The 12877-nt window shown below is 42.7% G+C and overlaps 1 protein-coding gene across 2 annotated transcripts in view; it reads left to right on the top strand.

Annotated features, from left to right (window-relative positions):
- The first annotated feature begins 361 nt into the window (after window positions 1–361).
- Atp7b (ATPase copper transporting beta) overlaps window positions 362–12877 on the top strand; it is a 70537-nt gene continuing 58021 nt past the window's right edge. For both annotated transcript variants that reach the window (XM_076871942.1, XM_076871940.1), the window contains exon 1: window positions 362–387. The gene's annotated coding sequence lies outside the window, so the exon portion shown is untranslated. The remainder of the gene's footprint in view (window positions 388–12877) is intronic.

Below are 12877 nucleotides of genomic sequence, written 5' to 3'. Positions count from 1 at the left end.
GCATCGTCCGAGGTAGTTTAGGAGGGAGTCAGGACAGGTCTTCGCCCTGCGGTGCGGGCTTGGGTGTGAGTGAAGGTCGGAGGCCCACGCTCCCCACGCGCTCTTATCCCTGCGCTCCCAAGTTAGGGACACGGCGGCGCTCAATTTTAACCTACAGTTTTGGTGCTGCGGATCCCCTGATTCAAAGCGAAGAGACGGTTTCCTTAGAGTCGAGCCGGACTGAAGCCCTCACACCCACTCCTCTTCCTCCTGGATTTTAACAGGCTCTTCTCGCCCTTCCCTAACCAGGTGACCTTTGGGCTCCGGGCCGGATCTGAGAAGAAATTGGTGTCTGCGGGGGTGATGCCTGAGCAGGAGATTACAGCCAGAGAAGAGGCTAGTCGGAAAGTAAGTTTCCTTCTCCGACAACGTGTGCACACATCTACCTGGAGAGCTTTCTTCCTCCAGTGTCTCTGTCCTCCGAGTGCCCAGGAAGAGCAAGCGCTCTCCAGAGCCCAGCGCTAGCGGGGTCGTGGTTTAGGAGAAAAGCACCGTGTAGAAAGGGCGTGCTGTCCGGACAACAGGTGTTAGAGAACGTTGCAAACCCAGCACGTTTCTGTTAATGCTGTTAAGGGGTCTGATGCCTGAGAAGTAAAATGAGCGTGGATTTGCCCTAATAGTTCAAAATTAGTTACCTGGGGAAGTTGGTCACAGTCCAATGCCTGAATCTCTTTATGGTATATATTCAAGTCCTGGAATTTTTTTTAAATGCAGCTATTTTGAATTCATTTTAGTTTATGTAAGTAATACGTTCAGTGTGGTCTTTTAAAAATGCAAATAGTACACAAATATTCAGAACAAAAATCAGATCTATTTTCCAGTGCTATTCATAAATACACAGATCAGAGAAACCTATAGGTTTCTGTGTGTGTTATTTTAAAATACTTTGTTTTACCTAAATGAAAATCAAATGCTGTGTATTCTCTTTTTTTTTCCCAATATTTTGGAGATTGTTTTATAAAGTGTCTATCTTCATTTAGCCTCTGCACAGGGTAGATGTATCGTTTGTTGCTCTCTTACAGGTGGACATTCTGGTTGCTTCTCTCTCTCTCTCTCTCTCTCTCTCTCTCTCTCTCTCTCACACACACACACACACACACACACACACTCGCATGTGCAAGTGGACATGATCTTTATACTTGAACTAATGCTGACTCTTGAGTATTTCTTTAGGATAGACACAAAAGCCTAGATTGCTGGACCAAAGAGTAGGTTGCTTCTTTTCTTTTTTTTTAATATTTATTTTTTTAGTTTTAGGTGGACACAATATCTTTATTTCAATTTTATGTGGTGCTGAGAATCGAACCCAGTGCCTCATGTATGCTAGGTGGGCATGCTACCACTTGAGCCACATCCCCAGTCCTGGGTTGCTTCTTTTCTATAGGTCTCTGAAGTTAATCAATTTAACAGTATTATTGAGGGACCATTAGAAGTGAAATTTATCTAGTCTCTGGTGTAGAAAAGAAAGAAAAGTGAATTAATGGATGGTCAAGCCAGAGAGATGCTGATCAGTAGATGATTCTTTACAGTATGAAGATGGCATTTTTTATAGGTTTTCTTTCTTTTATTTTTAGTTGTAGATGAACACAATACCTTTATTTAAATAATTTGTTTTTTGGGGTCCTTAGAATTGAGCTCAGGGGCTCTCAACCACTGAGCCACATCTCCAACCCTATTTTGTATTTTATTTAGAGACAGGGTCTCACTGAGTTGCTTAGCACCTTGATAAGATGCTTGGAGCTCACGATACTCCTGCCTCAGTCTCCCAAGCCACTGGGATTACAGGTGTGCACCACAGTGCCTAGCTTATTTTTATATGTGGTGCTGAGAATCAAACCCAGTGCTTCACACAGGCTGTACAAGTACTTTATCACTAAGCTACACTCCCAGCCCCTGGAGACTGCATTTGATCTGGAATGTGAAGACAGCCTACATTGGGGAGGGATGGCTTCTGCAGAGGAGACACTTAACAATTTCTACAGTGTCCCAACTTAGAGAGTGGGGGGAAAAAAAAAACCTCATTCTTCCAGATCAAGCACATGATCTGGCCCCTTCTTGATACCTTCTGTAACTGCTCTGGCCCACATTAACCTCATGTTCTTCTGGATTCCTTTGATAATAGCCTTAGCCAACGTCATTGAGCTTACTATGTGCTAGGAATTATATTAAGCACTTTATATCCCTCTGTGTGTACTTTTTCAACACCCTTTGATGTAGGTGGGGTTTTGTTGTTTTGGTGCTGGGGCTTGAACCCAGGGCCCAGAGTATGCTAAGCATACACTCTACAACTAAGCTGCACTCCTAGCCCTAATGTAGGTATCATCCTTCTGTTATCATTATTTGTTCAACAAATCATCATTTGTTTTTAAGAAATAGGGACTCACTGTGTTACCCAGGCTGCCCTCAAATTCCTGGGCTCAAGGAATCCTCCTGCCTCAATGGGAATATAGTCTCTGAATTTTTTTTTTTTAATGGACAACATGCCTTTATTTTATTTGTTTCATTTTTATGTGGCCCTCAGGATAGAAGCTGGTGCCTCACACGTACTAGGCAAGCACTCTGCCACTGAGCTATAGTCCCAGCCTTTTTTTTTTTTTTTTTTAATGTGTCAGGGATACTAGGCCCTGGGGAGCCAGGTAAGAGCAAGACTCCACCCTCAAGGAATTTACATTCTAGTAGGAGATGGAGAAAAGAAAGGGGGGTAAACAAATATTGTTATTTTAGGAACTGCTGAGTGCTGGGAAGAAAATAAATCATGATAGGGACATTTAAAAAAAGGGCATAGGTGGGGAGGAAGATTCTATTTAAGTATGTGGCCAGAGAATGCTTTGCAGGGGAAGTAAGGTTTGAGCAGAGACCTGAATGATTCAGACTTCAGGGAAGTGTTCTGTGCTGGGAAACCAAAAAGTATCCAAGTCCTAAGGCAAGAGTGTGAAAATAAGAAATGGTATTTGATCTTTGTCCTAGACCTGAAACCCTTGGAATTTCCTGAGTGATAGTGATAGGAACATTTTTTTTTTTTTTTGTCATTCAAAATAAGCTCTTTTCAATATATCTGAGTTTCTGCTAATGAGGTGGCCTGTGATGGGCCCCTAGATAGCTGCTTCAGATGGAGACTGATTGCCAGAGGAACCAATCATGTGATTAGGGAGTAAGAACTTTCTGCACCACCCCCCAACCTCTGGGGAGGTGACAGGGACTGAAGATGAGCTAATCAGCAGTGGCCCCATGCTTTAATCAGTCATGCCTACAGAATGGAACCTCCATGAAAATCCTAAATGATGGTTTCAGAGCTTCCAGATGGTAAGCACATTGAGATTCTGTGAGAATGGCGTGCCTGGAGAGAGATAGAAGCTCTGTGCATCATCCTCCATCTCTTGCCCTCTGCATTTCTCTCTTTGCCTGTTCTTTTTTTTTTTTTAATCTTTTATTCTAATTTGTTATATATGACAGCAGAATGCATTACAATTCATACTACACATATAGAGCACAATTTTTCATCTCTGGTTTTATACAAAGTATATTTACACCATTCGTGTCTTCATACATGTGCTGAGGGTAATGATGTCCGTCTCATTCCACCATCTTTTCTACCCCCTTCCCCTCCCACCTCTCTGCCCTATCTGAGTTTGTCTAATCTTCCCATGCCCTTACCACCCGCCCCAAGCCCATGTTGAATCAGCCTTCTTATATCAGAGAAAACATTCAGCATTTGGTTTTTTGGGATTGACTAACTTCACTTAGCATTATATTCTCCAGCTCCATCCATTTACCTGCAAATGCCATGATTTTATTCTTGTTTATTGCTGAGTATCTTTGCCTGTTCTTGAATTTTATCCTTTATCATAAACTGGTAATATAGTACGTGAAGCACTTATCTGAGTTCTGTGAGCTACTCTAGCTCAAGGGTTGGAAACCCCTGGACTTTATAACCAGTCCTTCAGAAGTTTGTGTGCCCTAGACTTGCTGACTGGTGTCAGAAGAAGAGGGAAGACTTGTAGGGCTGAGCCTTTACCTCTGGGGTCTGTGCTAGCTCCAGGTAGTGTCGGAACTGAATTGAATGTAGGTCACCAAGTTGTTGTTTGCGAAGCTGGAGAATTGGTTGGTGGGAAGAAACACCCCATATATATTATGTCAGAAGGGTTGTGAGTACAAATAATACAAAAGGATCACAGGCGTGTGCCACCATGCCTGGCTATATTCGTTATTGTAAAGAGCAATATCAGGTGGCTTGGCTATGTGTCAAGCAAGTTTGGAAGATAATATTATCTTCCAAAGATGATAGGTTCCTGAAGAAACTAGAAAGGCTGGCTAAGACTCAATCCTAGATCTGCCTCTCATCAGCAAAATCCCTTGGATAAGTTAGTAAACTTCTGCCTCAGTTTCCCCATCTGTAAAGCGATGATGAACTCTGACCTCATGTTCTACCGCATTGCATTTCCTTCCCTCCTCCTTCTGCTCCAGCCACTCTGGCTTCCTTATTGCTCCTGAAACACTAGGAACTTGAAGAGGAGGTGATGCTTGTGTGGGTCCCCAAAGGAGAGCAGGCATTGGCTAGGCATGGTGTCTTAGGGAGCAGCTGGCATATAGGAAGGCCCAGAAGGTTAGAAATGAAAAGCAGCTCTAGGGGAACTGACGGGTTTGGCAAGCCTGGAGAGTGGCCATGGAAGACCTGTGGAGTTTGGATTTTACCCCACAGTCTTATTTATTTATTTATTAAGAGAGTGACTTATTTATTTATTTTTTGGTGCTGGAGATTGAACCCAGGGCCTCAAACAAGCACACATTCTACCACTGAACTACACCCCCAGGCACACATGACAGGAATTGTGACATCTTTTGTTTCAGAGAGAGAGTTCAGGCTTCGGGAATAGTCTGAGGTTCCCTGGGGAGGAGGGTGAACCCTGGAAGCAGCTGCTGGGCCACCAGCTGGAGGTTATTGAAAGCCAAAGAGAAAGTCTCAGAAAAGCCTGAAAGTATTAGAAGTTTAATACCAGGCCCTGGGATTGAGCCTAGGGGCTTGAGCATGCTAAGACACATTCTACACATTCAGAGAAAGAGCAGGTTATCTAGACCTCCTTTGTTCAGAGTGATAGAAGTGAGGGAAGTCCTCACAAAAACAACTCGGGGTACAATTGGTTCCTTAGTAGCTGGGTGATAATCTCAGGAAGTGAGAGAGCTGGATTTGATTTTACTTATTTATTCATGTATGTATTTATTTTTTTCTTTGTGGTGCTGAGGATGGAAACCAGGGCTTCACACATATAATGTATGCAATAATATTACTATATGATATATTATAGTGAGTATATATAGACACAATTCTTACAAAATGGTTACCTCTCTTTTACTTTCTATGGGAGAATTGTAGACCTCTGAAGTACTTTACCACTGAGCTACACTCCTAGCCTGAGAGCTGGATTTTAAATGCTTTACTGACATGCATTTCCCTCTGACTTTGAAGGATGACTATGACTCGGGGACAGATTACTGCTTGCTAATAACCACAGCATAGGTATCAAGGACTTATCTGTGTTAGATGATTCAAGTATCATTTTTATTTACAGAAAAAAATTGAAATCACAGCCAAGTGAAATTCTGGGGATCAAACCCACAGTCTCCCTTATGCTAGGTAGGCATTCTACTACTGAGCTACTTCCTAGCTCCATGTCAGTCATTTATTTATTTATTCTTTTAAAACTAAGTAAAAGGAAAAAATATGAGATCAAAGGTCAACGAGAGGGCTGGGGTCATGGCTCAGTGGTAGAGTGCTTGCCTAGTATGTGTGAGACACTGGGTTCAATTCTCAGCACCACATAAAAATAAGTAAATAAAGGTTCATCCACAACTTAAAAAAAAAGATATATATGTGTGTGTGTGTGTGTGTGTGCGCGCGCGCACGCATGTATATGTGTGTGTGTATATATATATATATATATATATTTATATATATAAATAAAAGGTCAATGAGATAGAGGGCAAAACAGAGAGTAACTTACTTATTTATTTTTTGTTGCTAGGGATTGAACCCAGGGCCTTGAATATGCTAAGCACACATTCTACCACTGAACTACACCCCCAGGCAAACAAGACAGGAATTGTGACATCTTTTGTTTCAGAACATAGTTTTTCTGGCTAGAAATTTAGGCAACTGCATAGTTGGTACTGCTAGCAGTTTCTTGTTTCATATATCCGCATTGTGCCTTCTGATGCCTTTTAGTTTTGCCAATTTGGTGTGACTCTTTCAAATTGTCATCAGCTGCAAAAGCCCCATACTCAATCTCTGCTTCTCTGGTCTCAACCAGTGACTTCACTTTTTACCTCGAGGATATTTATACCATTGGTTATGCTTTTCTTCAACTTTTTGCCTGGTCTTTTCCACTTTCTCCCAAAATTTTGTTTAGACTTACAACCTACTTTTATCTCCTCTCTAGAATCAGAGGATAGGCTGCTTCCTTTTCAAGGTCGTACCCTCTGCCAATATTCTTGATCCCTTCCTCTCTGCCTGTCTGGAGCCTTTATTGGCCATCCTTCTCTTCACCTGTCTTTCCCTTTCTCTGCCTCTGAAATCATTCACTTTGCTTTTATTCTAAAATTGCTCCCATTACCTTGTGTCTCCTGCCAGCTGTTTTACTTCTTTTCCACTTCCCTTCCTCCTGAGTCTTCTGGAAAGAATAGTTTGCACTTGTGTGTTTCCATTCCTTCATTCACTTTAAGGTTTTTCCCTTATTATTTTTATCAATTTATTGGCTATAAAAGAAATTTTATACATATATATGTATATATGTGCGTGTATGTATACACACACACACACACACACACACACACACACACACACATATCTCCGCATGTAATTAGAAAGCAGAGCAGTAGAGGGAATGCCTTTGTACCTCAGCTAATCCAGGAACAGAGCATTACCAATGCCATGTTATCCACCTGATTGCTCTTTCCTCGTCTTTCTGTACCAACCACAGAATTACCCACTATACAGGTAACTACCATTCTCAATTTTGTGTCTGTTATACCCTACTTTTATTTTTTGTTTGTTTGTTTGTTTTTGATGCTGGGGATCCAGTCTAGGGCCTCTTGCATGATAAGCTTGTGCTCTACCACTTAGCTACACCCTAGCCTTCATAACCCAGATTTATATTTTTGTAAAGTTTCATCACATACATGAGTGCCTGAATAACACATTGTTTAGTTTTCTCATATCTGAGCTTTATAAAAATGGTATCATCATGTGTTTAGTTTTAAAGGACTAGTTTTTCTCACTAGATACTATTTCTAAGATTTATTGCTGTGTAATATGTCCTTGTGGGTACATAGCACAGTTTACACAGTCTCCTCAGAGGTTTGGGGTGCTTTGTGGATTTTTTGCAGTCATGACCAACTCTGCTGTGAAGAGTCTTTATGTCTGGTGATGCACACAGGCAGTGTACCCACTCCCTAAGAACAACAGCTAGCAGGAGACACAGGTGATTGGAGCAATTTTAAAACAAAAGCAAAGTGAATGGCTTCAGAGGCAGAGAAAGGGAAAGACAGAAGGTGAAGAGAATGATGGCCAATTAAGGCTCCAGACAAGTAGAAAGGAAGGGATGGAGAATCCTGGCAGAGGGTATGACCTTCTGGCTTTGCTTTCTCCACTGTCCTGAAACCTCTCTTATTTAGTTTCCATGAATGCCAAAGGCATATCCTTCCCCATTCTTATATTTTATCCTTTGGTATGATTTAAATGTTGTTGTCTTTTCCAAAATCATGTTGAAACTTTACTACTTTAAAAGATGTGGTCTTAGGAGGCGATTGGTTATGAGGTTGGAACCTTCACGAATAGGATCATAGAAGAGCTTGATGGGGAGGATTTGCCCCCTTTCACCCTTCCTGTCCATTCCAACCCTTGTGCAATTGTGAGGACAGGGTTCCTCCTCTAGGGGGACACAGCTCTACACCACCATCTTAAAGCAGAGAGTGGCCCTCACCAGAGGCTGACTTCCCACCTGTGAGAAATAAAATTCTATTGTTTATAAGTCACCCAGTCTGTAATTTTGTTACAGAGTACAAATAGACTAAGAAACTGGTACCAAGAAGTGAGAAGTGGAGTGTTGGCATAATACCTCAAGTTGGAACCAGGTGGAGGCTGGAAGAGTTGGAGGAATTGGCAAAAAAAAAGCCTAGTTTGCTGTGTACGCAGTGTTAAGGGTGACTCTGGTGAAGGCTCAAAAGAAAAAAGGAGCTGTTGACAGAGCTTGAATCTTCTTCGTACTTCAGTGGTTGTGATCAGAATATTAGTAGAAATGTGGACAGTAAAGGCCATCTGATGAGGTTTCAGAAATGAGAGCTAGCTTATTGGAAACTGAAGCAAAGACCATGCTTTTACAATATGGCAAAGGACTCGGGTGAATTGTGTCCCTGTCCTCATGGTTTATGGAAGGTGGAACACAAGAGTGATAAGCCAAGATATCTGGCAGAATAAATCCTTAGGCAAGGTGTATGGGTGCTGCATGGCTTCTTTGGATTGCTTCTAGTAGTGTGCAAGAAGAGAGAAAGGCTTAAAGACAAGTTATACTCAAAAGAGGGGCAGAACTTAAAGATTTGGAAAATTCTCAGCCTGGCCAAGTTATAAAGAATGAAAAGGTGTGCTTGGGAGAATACAGGGTGTGGCCAAGCAAACATTTGGTAAGGAGATTATTATGGATGGAAAGAAGCCAGATGCTATTCTAGATCATGGAAGAGTGATCCTGAAAGCATTTCAGAGATTTTTGAGGCCACTCCCATCATAGGGCTTGAGTGCCAGGGCCTGGAGGGCAGAAAGATTTCAAGGGAGGGGCCCAGGGCTCCTGTGGGACCTTGGGACTGGCTTCCCCAGAGATACCTAAGTCTCTGCTCCCTTCCAGTGTAGTACTTCTTGGTCACCCCATTTGTAGCTCAAGTGGCCTCAGGAGTAGCTCCAGGGTGACTCTGGCTGCCACTTCAGAGGGTACAATATAGAAACCTTGGCACTGTTCACATGGCCCTGACTCTGCTGGTGTGCAGAGTGAGAGTTGTCGGGCAGGGCTTCCTCCTCCAGATCAAGGAATGCCTTAGGGCCCAGAGAGTGGACAGCCTCAGGGATAGGGTCACTGTGGAGAGCTCCCACAAGGGCAGTGTTGTAGTCAGCTTTTCCTCACTGAGACCAGAATACCCAACAAGAGCAACTTAGGGGAGGGAAAGTTTATTTGGGGCTCATGATTTCAGAGGTATTCCATAGTCACCTACATTGCTCAGGGCCCAAGGTGAGGCAGCAGCACATTGTGGAGCAAGGACCCATAGGAGGTGAGCTGCTCAGCTCACAGCGGGTCAGGAAGCAGGGAAATGGAGGAGAGAAGGGGCCTCAGAGAAGATGCACTCTTCTAGGGCCAGCCCCCAGTAACCTACCTCCTTAAGCCATGGCCCACCTGCCTGCAGTTACCACTCATTCAGTCCATTCATACTAGGATGGACTGATCAGGTCATAGCTCTCATAATCTAATCATTTTACCTTTGGAGTATTCCTGCATTAACAGGAGCTTAGGGGAGACACCTCATATCTAAACCATAACAGGCAACATCTAGGTGGAGCTGTGAAGGTAGGCCTGTCCCTGATACCCTGGGTCTGTATCATTGGCAGGAGATCCTAGCCTGGGAGAGCTGCTGTGTGGGCCATGCTCAGAAGATCTGTGGGGGCCCAGACCCCACTCCAGTGGGCCCAGGTGGTGGGACATTGCCGCAGTCTCTGGCTGGACACAAGTCACGAGTCTCCACACAGCTTGTAGATTTAAACAGCAATTCTTTATTCCCGAACTCACACTGGCCGTCTACAAACACGTTCTGGGGGAATCCACGTTCTCTGCCCAAATCCACACTCTGCCCAAATCCACTACTCTGCCCAAATCCACTACTCTGCCCAAATCCACTCCGCATGGGCTTCTGTCTCCCAAAATATACTGTCTGACCCTAAGAACTCAAGAGGAACTCAGCAGCAGGATACGCCCTATTCTAAAGGGGGAACACCCTAATCTCCTATTATGCTAAACTGCCCTATTCTAAAGGGGGAACACCCTAATCTCCTATTATGCTAAACCGCCCTATTCTAAAGGGGGAACACCCTAAACACGGATCCTGCCCTGGTCCTTGAGCAAGGTCACCTTACAGAAGTCCTTCCACTAGACAGCATGGGAGTAAGCTGGCAAGGAGATTGTCATACCTACTTGGCTGATGGCTCCCAGCAGGACATAGAGTCAAAGAAGATCGTTCTCGAGCCTTAAGGTTTAATGGGTGTAGCTCAGTGGTAGAACTCTTGCTTGGAATGCACAAGACCTTGGGTTTATCCCCAGTACTAAAAGGTTCATCCCCAGTACCAAAAGGCAAACCAAACCAACCAAACAAAAAAGGTTTAATGTTGTTTTCTCTGTTGGATTTTATTTAGACTTACTTAGGAGCTGGGAGTGTAGCTCAGTGGTACACTTGTCTAAAATACAGGAGTTCCTGGGTTCTATTCTCAGCACTTTTTTAAAAAGAAAAAAAAATCTACTTATTTGGGACCATTTCCCCCTTTCTTCTCTCCTAAGTCTCCCTTTTAGGATGGAAATACCTGTCCTGTGCCTGTCCCAGCATTGTATTTTAGAAGCACACAACTGGTTTGCTCTCACAGGCAGTTTGCCTCAGAATGAAACATACCTTTGAGTTTCAACCGTATGTGATTCAAATGATGTGTAGATAAGACTCTGGACTTTAGCTGTTTGAGTTGATATTGGAATTGTTATAAAATTTGCAGGTTCTTTTCCTATTCAATACCATTTACAAATAACCAAACAGTCCCAGTAGCAGCAGGGCATTTTATTCTATGACTGAAAATTAGAGAAGAGGAGCTCCCCCTCTAAAGATACTGTCTCCCCAGCAGGTCTGCGGGCTGGGTTTCACTAGGGCTGGTGATGAGGGGCTGTGGTGTGCATGGTGTCATTGGAACTTTTCATGGCAAAGAGACGTTTCCAGGTTTCCACCCTTTTTCTTCCATAATTTGGGTATGATGGATCTGTTATGGCACTAAACAGGTGCATTTTTGTCTCATTATAATGAGCCCAGGTCACCGGGGTGTCAACATTGCACTAGAACAGCAGGTCTGGAGCCCGCCTCAGGGACTGGGAATATATGATAATGCAGCCACTGACATCTAGGAGCATGTGGTTATCAGCCTCCAGGCTTTAATGTTTACAAGCCAGTGACATAGCTGGTGGCACCACAGGCTATCAGTCATTTCAGTGTTCAGCCTGGTGACAGAGCAGGTTAAGACCTTGGGGCTTTTATAGAATCTATGTATTTTTAGGAGTGAAGGATGTGAATTTGGGAGGGGTGCAGGGTTGGAGTGCTGTTGTTTGGAGAGTTTTGTCCCCTCAAATTCATATTGAAGTTTAATCCTCAGTGAAGCAATATTAAGAAGTGTGGCCTTTAGGAGGTGATTGAGTTATGAGGGTGGCATCCTCAGGAGTGGAATCAGATGCCCTTATAAGAGGCCTAACAGAGGATGTTCATCTCTCTTCATCCTTTCTGACACTCCATCATGAGAGGACACCTAGATAGTGCGGGGTCTGAGGGATTTGCCTTCACCAGACGCTGAGCCTGCAGTGCCTTGGTCTTGGACTTCCCACCCTCCAGCACTGTGAGAAACGAATTTCTAGTATTCATAAACTACCGGCTCTCAGGTGTAGTGTTGTAGTTGTACAAGCAATCTAAGACAACCTCTCCATCGCGTTTTTTAAAAATAAGCATTCATGAGATACAATTCACGTCCCATATAATTCACAGGTATTTGCAGCCATCAGTACAGTCAGATTTAGAACATTTTCATTATCTCAAAAAGTAATCTTGTACCCTTTAGCTATCACTCTGTGACCCCAATGCCTAAGCACTCATTAATTTACTTTCTCTTGCTATGGATTTGCCTATTGTGGATATTTATGTAAGGGAATCATATAGTAATGTTGGATCTTATGTGACTGGCTTCTTTCACTTTGCATAATATTTTTGGGATTCATCCACCCCTGAAGTACTTAATTTGTTTTTGTTGCCAAATAAGCTACCATGATATAGATTATACTATGTTTTATTTATCCATTTACTAACAATAGATAACATTGAAGGACATTTCAGTTCTTCCTACTTGTTGGCTATTATGAATAGTGCTGCTATAGACATTTGTGTGCAAGTGTTAAAAGATAAATGAAGGCACATAAAAATTTTAAAGAGTTTATTTTAGCAGATAGCAATTCATAAGTCAGGCAGCAAACTTTTATTTTAGCAGGCAGCAGTTCATAAATCAAGCAGTTCAGGGCTCCATTGAAGGGATAGGAAGAAACTTTTAAAAGGTGTTCACAGAAGCAAAATAAAGAAAATATTTAATTAGTTAAGGTAGAAAGTCCCTAGTTAGATGTTAGTTGACACTTTCTGATTAACTAAGCTTACATTTTATTTGACTATTCACATGGAATTTGTTTATGTAGGAACCCAAGGTGCTAGAGCTGTCTCCATCTAACAGCCTCCCTATTAAATTTTTTTTAGCATAATGTGGGACATGGCATCATCTTCCTAATATCTCATGGCTTACTATGGCTGTTAGCACTGTATCCCCTCTAGTTTGTTTGTATTCAGAGGGAGCAGGGACAATCCTGTTCTCTTGAGGGCATCTGATAAAAACCATTCCTTTTATTAAAATGGCCAGAACTTTGAACCATTTTCAAACATTTTAAATTTGGAAGATTACATTGTAGACAACTCTGGCTTTCAACCTTCTCTTGGAGTCTCTGGTGACACTGGGCCATTGGACAAG

This window comes from Callospermophilus lateralis, chromosome 12, assembly GCF_048772815.1.
Source record: "Callospermophilus lateralis isolate mCalLat2 chromosome 12, mCalLat2.hap1, whole genome shotgun sequence".
NCBI classification, from domain to species: Eukaryota; Metazoa; Chordata; class Mammalia; order Rodentia; family Sciuridae; genus Callospermophilus; species Callospermophilus lateralis.
Note: the sequence above shows the minus strand (reverse complement) of the source record. Positions and strands in the feature narration are given on the sequence as shown.